Here is a 10452-nt window from a genome sequence, read left to right as displayed (position 1 = left end):
CCTGTGTTTTTTCTGTCATTAATTTAATATACCAAACTATTGATGTCTTATTATTCATTGTCTTGAAATGATGAGCCGTAGTCAATAGCAGCAGTGAGATGACTGAAGATGATGATGCGCCTCATTTTTCTGGAGAATATAATACAAGGCCAGTGGCAAAAGATGCTAAATGCTTTTCACTGTACAATCATGCAGCCCGACAGAATAAGAATATTTGCATTACTTTTATGCCATTTATCGGACGCCCTTATTCAGAGCATCTTACAACCAGAAGACAGAAAATAAAGGAACGTGCAAGATTTTAGTCACGTACATTTCAGTTAATTATCGACTGAAATCAATTTAATGGAGAACCGGAAATGGGGGAAAAAGGCGCCAAGAAGCGTGATTGGATCGCAGTGCGGGTTAATTTGCATATGCCCGCCTGCCTGGAGATCACCATCCGGGTGATACGTAGTGAAAGGTCAACGGCTGAAACACATTCACTTGTTTCAATTTACAAAATAATTCATAAGCGCGACATTGACGACTTGAGTGCATGTCAAAAATACACACTGAAATGGAAACAAGTTTATTATATTTATTATGTTAAGAATTAATATTCTGGCTATTTTCATTTACAGCATTTACCAGAAGCCCTTATCCAGAGCGACTTACAACCAGTAGTGACAGAGACAGACCCCCCCTGGAGACACTCAGGGTTAAGTGTCCTGCTCAGGGACACGATGGTAGTAAGTGTGGTTTGAACCCGGGTCTTCTGGGTGTTACCCACAAGGCTACTAGCACCTCTACCAAGACGATTTAAAAGTGTAAAACGCGAATAATCCGGATTAAAACCTGAATGTTCATGTCGATATGTAGAGATGTGCTCGAACTAGTAAAAGTCTACAGACGGAGAACAAGACGGCACTGCAGCTCAGAGTCTCTTTCTCTGCACACGTCACGTCACAGTTTCACGAAGAGAAGGGAACTCTGCGATAAACGCTTCAGGAAATATCGAACAGTTAGGGCCTTTTGACCGCAGCTTCGATGGACAGTGGTTTTATTGTCATCTGTATATACCGATGTAGTCAGTGCAAGACAGAAGAAAGAATGAAATGGCTACACGGGGTTGACATTGAGAGCCGTGGGAACGTCTAGAGATGGCTGCACTTATTGCCATTTCCACACAGTGAGCAGGAGACTTGGGGAGAGCTGATGGGACAGAATAAGAACCATCAGAACCATGTCAACCTGCACTGCCCACTGCACGCTCTTCCTACGCTGGAAGCTGGTCCCTCTCGGACTCACTCCTTCTCAATACACATATTATATATAAGAGGAAGAGGACAGGACAATGTCCAGAAGTTGAAAAAAGAAGAAAGAAGTACTGCTGCATCTGCAGTGTACATGGAAGCAAAAGATTGGCAGAATGAAATGAGAGGAGGAGGAGGATGAAGATAAAATAAAGGGAAGTGATTTTCGCTTGTGATACTCAGCAGCACCATGCACACGGTGAAATTTTGTCCTCTGTATTTAGGACAGGTGCCCGGGGAGCAGTGTGTGGGGACGGTGCTTTGCTCAGTGGCACCTTGGCGGATCGGGATTTGAACCGACGACCTTCTGATTACGGGGCCACTTCCTTAACCGTTAGGCCACCACGGCTCCCATTAGGAGGATGTAATGGACCTCAGATCTCTCATCACTCCTTGCTCTGAACCTCTATATCTTCGATCCGCCAGCACTGCTCGACTGGTACCACCAGGGAAGGGAAGGAGGAAGAACAGGAGGAGGAGGAGGAGCAGGAGGAGGAGGACGAGGAGGAGTAAGACAAGAAGGAAGAGTAAGAGAAGGAGTTAGAGAAGAAAGAGGAGTAAGAGAAGGAGTTAGAGAAGAAGGACGAGTAAGAGAAGGAGGAGGAGTAAGAGAAGGAGGAGTAAGAGAAGAAGGAGGAGTAAGAGAAGGAGTTAGAGAAGGAGGAGGAGTAAGAGAAGGAGAAGTAAGAGAAGAAGGAGGAGTAAGAGAAGAAGAAGTAAGAGAAGAAGGAGGAGTAAGAGAAGAAGGAGGAGTAAGATAAAAAAGAGGAGGGGTAAGAGAAGAAGAAGGAGGAGTAAGATAAAAAAGAGGAGGGGTAAGAGGAGGAGGAGGAGTAAGAGAAGAAGGAGGAGGAGTACGATAAAAAAGAGGAGGAGTAAGAGAAGAAGAAGGAGGAAGTATAAGAGAAGAAGAGAGTAAGCTTACAAACAAAGAGAAGGGGTAAGAGAAGAAGGAGGAAGGATAGGAGTAAGGAGAAGAAGAAGGAGGAGTAAGAGACGGAGGACGAGGGAGTAAGAGAAGAAGGAGGCGTTTTGGTAAGAGAAGGAGGAGAGGAGTAAGATAGACAAAGAGGAGGGGGGTAAGAGAAGAAGGAGAGGAGGTAAGAGAAGAAGAAGGCGGCAATGTAAGATTAAAAAAGAGGAGGGTAAGAGGAGGAGGAGGAGTAAGAGAAGAAGGAGGAGGAGGAGTACGATAAAAAAGAGGAGGAGTAAGAGAAGAAGAAGGAGGAGTAAGAGAAGAAGGAGGAGTAAGATAAAAAAAAAAGAGGAGGGGTAAGAGAAGAAGAAGGAGGAGTAAGAGAAGGAGGAGGAGGAGTAAGAGAAGAAGGAGGAGGAGTAAGCGAAGGAGGAGGAGGAGGAAGATAAAAAAAGAGGAGGGGTAAGAGAAGAAGGAGGAGGAGTAAGAGAAGAAGAAGGAGGAGTAAAAGAAGAAGGAGGAGCTCCACTCCGTGCTTTTACACTCCCCCCGCGCCTCCTTTTTTACACTCAGCAGACTCCGGCTCCGGCTCCGGGGGTCGCGGCTTGTTTGCGTCCCGGGTCGAGGGGCGGGGCGAGGCGAGGCGAGCCGGACTTGTTCTCTCTCTTCTCCCCCCGCAGCGCGTCCGCATCCCCGCTGACGTCTGGCTGGCACGGCGCGCTGATTTCCGCATTCCCAAATCCTCCCAGATCGGGATCCAGAGACGGGCTGATGCAACGGTTTCCCACTTTTCAAGATCTACTCTCGACCTGCGGCGGACGCGAGGAGGGGGAACATCTGTCTCACCCTGGGACCCAAGTCAGGTACTTCGGCCTTTTTAACGCGCACGTCGCACCGTCGCACCCGACCGCAGAAGAACGGCCGATTGTCGACACGGCCGGCCAGACGGAGAACTTCCGCTCGGGGTCCGACTCACGACGCGCCGATTTTACAGCAGAAGCCTGGACGTCCTGCCCCCAACTCGAGGTTCTGGGGTTTCTAGTGACCCGTGGAGAGGTGCAGGAACGCACCTGGAGGGGTTCGAACCCGGGACCCCTGGTCCCGCCATGCTGACTGAGCACCTGGCCGTGGAGCTTCGTGTCCACGAATCCTGGAGAGTCCTGGATTCCACCAGGCCCGGCGTCATAATAGCACCATTATGCAACACGGGCCGGTTGCAGTTTCACACATTGCTTCCAGATTTCCTCCCTGTCTGCTCGCTCTAGAAACTGAAAGCTGCTTCAGCCCCGAAGCCCCTTCTTACAGGACCTTCTAACACGTTCCTTCCACGATTCAGCACCGTAGCTTCCAATCCGTTTTAATCAATTATTCACAAGTGGATTGACCTTTAGAATTCTCGTCCGGAGCGGGTTATTTTGGACTGAGTTGCAGGAGAAAATCTGGGCCGGAAAAAAAAAAAAAACCAGACCAAACTGTTCACGTGAGCAGACCAAACACAGACCACAAATATGACCCGACGCGAGTGGCCTTTTCTCGGTTTACGTTACTACCGAGCAACACGATCCTCAGTTCCTCTTCCCTGCATCAGCAGCCATGTTTTAGTCTGGCTGATTGTCCAGTTCTCTGTGTATAAAGGACGATTAAAGGACCCCTATTATGAAATGATTGAACATTAATACGAGTTCCCCAAGCCTGACTGTGGTCCTGCAGTGGCTAGAAATGGTGGTCGGTGTAAAGAGTGTTTTGGTCGTTCTGCTTCGCTGTTTAGAGAGCGGCAGCTCAGACGGTCGCATCTGGAATTTGTCCCCCTTATGATGTCATAAGGGGAAAGGTTACCTCCCGTTTCTCATGCTTTTTCCATTTACATTTATGGCATTTATCAGACGCCCTTATCCAGAGCGACTTACAATCAGTAGTTACAGGGACAGTCCCCCCCTGGAGCAACTTAGGGTTAAGTGTCTTGCTCGGGATTAGTGGGATTTGAACCTGGGTCTTCTGGTTCATAGGCGAGTGTGTTACCCACTAGGCTACCACCACCCAGAGAATTTCGCCCAGAGAATTTCCCGCCCCTCCCCTAAAACGTTATCTCCACCGACCGTCATGGCTTCCAAACATGTGAAGCATTGCAGCTGCTCGTGATTGGATGTAAAAATCACGCGAGACTCTGAAGAACCGGCGGGTTCATTTTATTTTTTTCTGGAAAAACGCAGACACGACTTCCTGTCTGTACCAAACATTGTTGTTGGTGAACCGTGTTGATGACGAATGTCCCTCAACGTCTATAGGCCGCTCTCCTCCTCGTCCCGCCTCTCTCCTCCTCATTAGCATTTAAAGCTACAGGCGGTGAGACGGCGCGTCCTGGGAAACCTCACTGTGGGACTGGATCAAAGTGGCTGTAATTCTGCACCAAGACAGAATTAGGGGACCAACAAGACCGACATAAAAGCAAAAAAAATCTTAATGTCAGGGGATCTTTCATTCATGTCCTGATGCGGGTCGCCGTGTTTCTTCCTGCTCTGAAGATAGTTCCCTCCAACCACTGATCCTGGACCTGCACTAGTTCTGCATTAAAAATACAAATGATCTTTCAAATACGTTCCTCTAAATGAATGGTGCTTGGTTATCGTTCATCTGGAAAGTGATTCACTAAATTTGCGATTCATTTTGACATTTTGAGCAGCTCAGCTGCAGTGACTGGCCTGATCCAGAACTCGGGGACGAGGTGGACGTACGACCGCGTTACGCTGCCGTTTGCCTCCGTGAAGCAGCTTCCTTGCCGGCAAAAGAAGGAAAAAAAACAAAAAAAAACAAAACAAAGAGGACACTGTTCGATTCGATTTATTTTTCCAAAATTATTCACGCTGTCACTGCTTGAATACACGCTTGTCCCAGCCGGCAAATTTGTAGCTTTATTTGGAAGTAGGTGTAGATTTTGGTCGATCGTGGCTCTTTGTCCACGTCCGCGGGTTCGACAGACGCCCAGGAGTATCTGGAACGTGAGCGGGCGCGGTGGGCGCCTGCTGAGAAGGGGACCGCTGATTTGTTTACTCTGGAACCGTCCGAGGTGACAGCCATGTCTTGGCACCCGTTCACGTCAGGAGGTCTTGTCCTTGGCCCATGAAGCCAGGGCCTTTTGCCAGGACAAGCTGTAAAATGTATGTGAAGAAATCTGTTTCACCATAAAATGTCAATTATCGGTAATGTTTGATTACTTCCGGGAATAATGAGATTTATTTGCATAAATCTGCATTTGTCAAATTGCAGTAGTTTGTTTGTAGTGCCACAAATTTAAAAAAAGAGAATGTTAATGACATTTCCTGCAAAATGCATCACAGTTAATTATTTTGGTAAGGTAAGAATAACACGTTTGATTAGAATTCAATGGCAGATTAATTTATTTGAAAGTTAATGAATTTATTTGTTGCTGCCATGGTTTGAAATAATGCAAAGGAATTGGAACAGCCTAAAGCAAATGACTCCATTATTCAATTCATTGTATAAGGAAGCACCTCTAGACGGATTTCCAGAGCGCCTTACAGTCAGTAGTGACGGGGACAGTCCCCCTGGAGACGCTGCTCAGGGACACGATGGTAGAAAGTGGGGTTGGAACCTGGGACTTCTGGTTCAGAGGCGAGTGTGACACATTCCATATATATGCATCTAAATGCGTCTAAAACATCAAAATCAAATGATGCATGTGTTGCAGGGGGACGTTCTGCAGATCTGCTGGAACTTTGGGGCGAATGTGTGTTGCAGGGATCGGCGTCTGGAAGCGATGACTCTCCAGCCACATTCCACCAGCCTTAGACAGAGCGCGGGCTCCGGTGGGGAGCGTGGAGGCGAGCGGGTGGGCCGTGTGCTCGGGCTGGCGGGGCCGCGGCCGATCGCCATGGGATAGGGTGGAATGTGTCTGGGACTGCTTTTGTGAGCGCGTGGCCACGCACCCTTCCCTCTGGCCCTCTGGAGAAAATACGCAGGACATGGGCGCGTACGTGCAGTGTGCGATAGAGACAGGAGAAATAATATCATGTAATTGGTCGTTTAGGATACAAGCTTGAGCCTGGTGCACCATGGGATATGCCTGCTTTACCCTGGAACTCACTTGGCTGGAAAATGAAGACCACAAATCCCACTTAATACCATCGTGTCCCTGAGCAAGACACTTAACCCTGAGTGTCTCCAGGGGGGACTGTCCCTGTAACTACTGATTGTAAGTCCCTCTGGTTAAGGGCGTCTGGTAAATGCGGTAAATGTGAAACCTTACTGCACCTCATCCCATAAGAGAATTTGGTAAAAGTGTTATGGTCCCAGACAAGAATCTGTCCCCTAGTCATTTACATTTACAGCATTTACCAGAGCCCCTTATCCAGAGCGACTTACAATGAGTAGTTTACAGGGACAGCCCCCCCCCCCCTGGAGACACTCAGGGTTAAGTGTCCTGCTCAGGGACACGATGGTCGTAAATGGGATTTGAACCTGGGACTTCTGGTTCACAGCAAGTCGTCTGCAATGTTTTGTCATGGAGAGGAAGGGTTCTGATCACATTTTAAAAACTCTGGAGACACTCGGGGGGTTAAGTGTCCTGCTCGGGGACAAGTGGGGTTCGAACCTGGGACTTCATGCTCTTCTGGTTAGGAGGTGAGGGTGTTACCCACCAGGCTACTACCGTCACAGGTCGTGTTTGGAGAAATGAACTCTAACTGAAAGATACTGAGTCTGCTGCAGAAGGAGAAATGATTCACTCGTCGTGAAATGGTTTTTGATTGTTTTACCGATAATTTCCTGCTTTCTGCTAATCGTGATTATGCTGGACTTTAACTCGGCCTGCTGCTATCATGTCCCAAGAAGGCCAGAGTCACCGTTAACTTCAACCTCCTGTTCCCGCCACTAGCTTCTGTCGCGGCCGGATGTGACATGATGCCTGGACAGATCCCGGACCGTCGGTGACAGCGGGGTCCTTGCCCGGGCCTCGGCCCGCTGGTCGGCATCTCGGCGACCACCCTGACCGACCAGCTGAAGTATGCCGACCGCTGCAGCCTGGGCGCCATGCTGTCCCCGCTGCACCTCCTGGGCAAGCTGGGCAAGAGACCTGTGGCCATCAAAGCCGAGGTGAGGCCTGGTCCTTCACCAACTGATGACAACAGCAAAGCTAACAAACCACAGGCGATGAACAAGGCAGGGCCCAACATCTCGGAGATGTTTTATTGCCGTGAAGAAACACGAGTTGCCTGCTCCTGTAGGTGTCCCGTCCACCTATGTGCTCCTGTTTGCTTTCCCAGCAAATTATGGGATTTTGTTCAAAGCCACCTGTAACACGGATCTTCTTCCCACATAGAGAGATGAGGAGGAGGAGATGAGGAAAAGGAGGCGAGGAGAAAAACAAGGTTGCTGTCTGCGCGGTCTGGCGAAATAAGAAGAAGGAGGCGGACGGAATATCTACAAAGGGTGAGTTTCCTCTCCGGACTTCACGTGTATTTATTTTACAAATGCAGACTTCTACCCAGTGTAGTCACCCAGAAAATAAACTTTGAAGAACAAAGATTTAAAAAGGGGCGGGGCCTGTTAGGCATTGCCAGCTCTCCACACCCCTACTTCCTCATTCTGGAGGATTTAACGCCCCTCCTGTCAATACATGACACGCCCACTATCAACACCAACATGCAAATTTTCAGCCGCTTTAATTCCAGTGAATGTGACCACACCCACTACCAACAGCAACATGCAGGTTATCAGGCTCTTTAATTCCAAATAAACATTACATTTACAGCATTTATCAGACGCCCTTATCCAGAGCGACTTACAATCAGTAGTTACAGGGACAGTCTCCCTGGAGCAACTTAGGGTTAAGTGTCTTGCTCAGGGACACAATGGTAGTAAGTGGGATTTGAACCCGGGTCTTCTGGTTCACAGGCGAGTGTCTTACCCACTAGGCTACTACCACCTTACTAAACATGACCACGCCCACTACCAACATCAACATGCAGGTTATCAGGCTCTTTAATTCCAAATAAACATGACCACGGCCACTACAGACACCAACATGCAGGTTATCAGGCACTTTAATTCCAAATAAAACGTGACCACGCCCAACACCAAACATGCAGGAACAACTTACATTTTGAAAATGCAACTTGACAGCAGCACCATGAACATGGGTACCACATTCCCAATGGGATTATACTGTGTGACTGAGGATATGGTTGCGTCTGTGCTCTAGTTGCCATAGCAACAAGTGCTGTCTCTTAGCTGCAACGGTTCGAAATGTTTAGTCCCCTGTGGACCTGTTGAAGGCCGGGTGGAGTGACCACTCCCTCACTTCACCACGGATAGTAAGTGCGCTATATATCATGTAATTAAGTCACAGGAAGGCGTTATGATGCCGAGTGTGATAGCGGTGGCAGCAGGTCTCGTACCAGGGTGGTAGTAGCTTAGTAGTAACACACCTCGCCTTGAAACCAGAAGACCCCAGGGTCAAACCCCATTTACTACCATCGTGTCCCTGAGCAGGACACTTAACCCTGAGTGTCTCCAGGGGGGGGACTGTCCCTGTAACTACTGGTTGTAAGGTCGCTCTGGATAAGGGCGTCTGGTAAATGCCATAATGTAAATGTACCGGGAGAGTCTAATGTCTGTATAATCTCGGGGCCGCAGGAGTCGGAGCGGCTGGAGATGATGAACTCTGAACTGAAGGCTCAATCGAGGAGCTGAAACACGAACGGCAGCAGCTCATCATCATGCTGAACCGCCACCGGCCCACGTGCATCGTGCGAACTGACAGCATCAAGACCCCCGAGGGCGAGGCCAACCCCCTCCTGGAGCAGCTGGAAGCAGAGGCCAAGTGAATGGGCCGGCCATGTGACCGTGGAAAACTGTTTACAGCGCAACCTCAACTGGGCTAGCTAGCTAGCAGCACTTAGCGCGACTGCAGACGAGCACTCGTGTCCGAAGGCCTGGACTCTCAGCCTTTATCAGCATCGGCAGAAATATATATATTTTTTGTTATTGTCGGTTGGAAGGCCTAAACTCTTTTACAGCTACAGAACAAAGAAAAAGCAAAAGCGCCTTACATCAGGCTGACTGAATAATAATAAAGGCTCTGAGAGTTTAATAGTATTTTTCTCATGTATGCAGGTTGATACGAAACAATATTTTTATAATATGAATGCCCTAGTTACAGTGGCCCTACTTTTTTTTTTTTTTTTTTGACGCAGGCGTCATATATGCACATATATATGTATTCAAAACTGTTTTACATTCTTGCTGTTATGTTACTTACATTTATATATTCCTTTTTTTATACTGTGTACGTCATGTTTGAATGGACTCTGCGTTATCACTTGATGTGACGGATTTATATATATGACCCGTTTTCGATTCTGTCACGTTTTTTTTAGAGTTTGGGTGGAATTCTGAGACCTGCGTCTGATGCCAGACCCCTGGTGGGGGGTTCGAGCTGGCGTGGTGTGTGGGTGTGTGTGTGTTTCTGCTGGGCAGTGCTGCAAAACTCATGTTTTGGAATCCCAGACATTTTTTTGTTTGTTTGTTTAATTGCTGTGCAAACGAACATACGACAATAATTCATGTTCTAAATAATAGCCGTCATATCAACATGTATTTGGGTATGCATTTATTTTATAGGCAATTAAAATACTATTTTCTAATAGTATGTCATCGCATATTTGTCTTTTTTGTGATGTTTGCTGAAATGAATGTTATAATATTATCCACTGGTTCAGACTGGACGTGTTTAAAGACCACGGCCTTGACCTCTGACCTCTGCAGTTTGATTCCGGAGCCGGTTTCGTCCCGAATGACGTGTAGTTACATGAACAATAATGTTTGAATAACGACCATTGGCCTGTGTCGGTCCTCCCCTTCGTCACATAGCGCATCACGCCACCTAGTGGCGGAACCTCGCAGCGCCTCTGATTTTTCCAGAGTCTTCTTATTCTTTTCTCCGCTTGAAGTTTTAACGCTGATTTTATAGGAGAGACAGCCGATAAAACTGCTGCGGCGGTCTGGAGGGGAGGACAGAACCCAAAAAGCTCTCAACATTTTCAGAAAGATGGTGGTAGCGGCCTAGCGGGTCACACACTCGCCTATGAACCAGAAGTCCCAGGTTCAAATCCCATTACTACCATCGTGTCCCTGAGCAAGACACTTAACCCTGAGTGTCGCCAGGGGGGGACTGTCCTGTAACTACCGATTGTAAGTCGCTCTGGATAAGGGCGCTGGTAAATG

General features: G+C 48.0%; 1 pseudogene; it reads left to right on the top strand.

Moving 5' to 3' along the window:
- The first annotated feature begins 7110 nt into the window (after positions 1-7110).
- Positions 7111-9065, top strand: LOC114776759 (jun dimerization protein 2-like; annotated as a pseudogene).
- The last annotated feature ends 1387 nt before the right edge of the window (positions 9066-10452 follow it).

The sequence above is a fragment of the Denticeps clupeoides genome, unplaced genomic scaffold (assembly GCF_900700375.1).
Source record: "Denticeps clupeoides unplaced genomic scaffold, fDenClu1.1, whole genome shotgun sequence".
NCBI lineage: Eukaryota > Metazoa > Chordata > Actinopteri > Clupeiformes > Denticipitidae > Denticeps > Denticeps clupeoides.
The sequence above is the reverse complement of the archived record's forward strand: the minus strand, read 5'-3'. Positions and strand labels throughout refer to the sequence as shown.